This window comes from Scylla paramamosain, chromosome 44, assembly GCF_035594125.1.
Source record: "Scylla paramamosain isolate STU-SP2022 chromosome 44, ASM3559412v1, whole genome shotgun sequence".
Taxonomy (NCBI): domain Eukaryota; kingdom Metazoa; phylum Arthropoda; class Malacostraca; order Decapoda; family Portunidae; genus Scylla; species Scylla paramamosain.
Genome location: NC_087194.1, coordinates 4,822,033 through 4,822,514, shown reverse-complemented (window position 1 = coordinate 4,822,514; position 482 = coordinate 4,822,033).

Genomic DNA, 482 nt, shown 5'->3' with positions numbered 1-482 from the left:
GGATTAACTGACAAACGTTCTCAGGTAAATCTCAGTTTCTCTCACCTGCCCCCCACCCTTCCCCCTTCTCCCCACCCCCCATTACAAGGATTACAAGGCTACCTGTTTGTACCTGTTTAGGACACACTTGGGCCTCGTTAGTGCCACCTGGGGACTGGGGAGAGGTGTGGGAGAGGGGAGTGGGGTGGGGAGAGGTGGGGAGATGAGGTGGAGTGATGCAAGATTACGAGATTTGGAGGTGAGAGAGTGAGTGAGAGGGAGAGGGAGAGTGAGAGTGAGAGTGAGAGGGAGAGGGAGAGAGAGAGGGCAGAAGTTTTGGACAAGAAGAAAGAAAAAATCTGATGTGCTGTAAATTTTTTTCTTAATTCAGCTTTCTCATTTTCTTACAACGGTTCTCTCTCTCTCTCTCTCTCTCTCTCTCTCTCTCTCTCTCTCTCTCTCTCTCTCTCTCTCTCTCTCTCTCTCTCTCTCTCTCTCTCGGA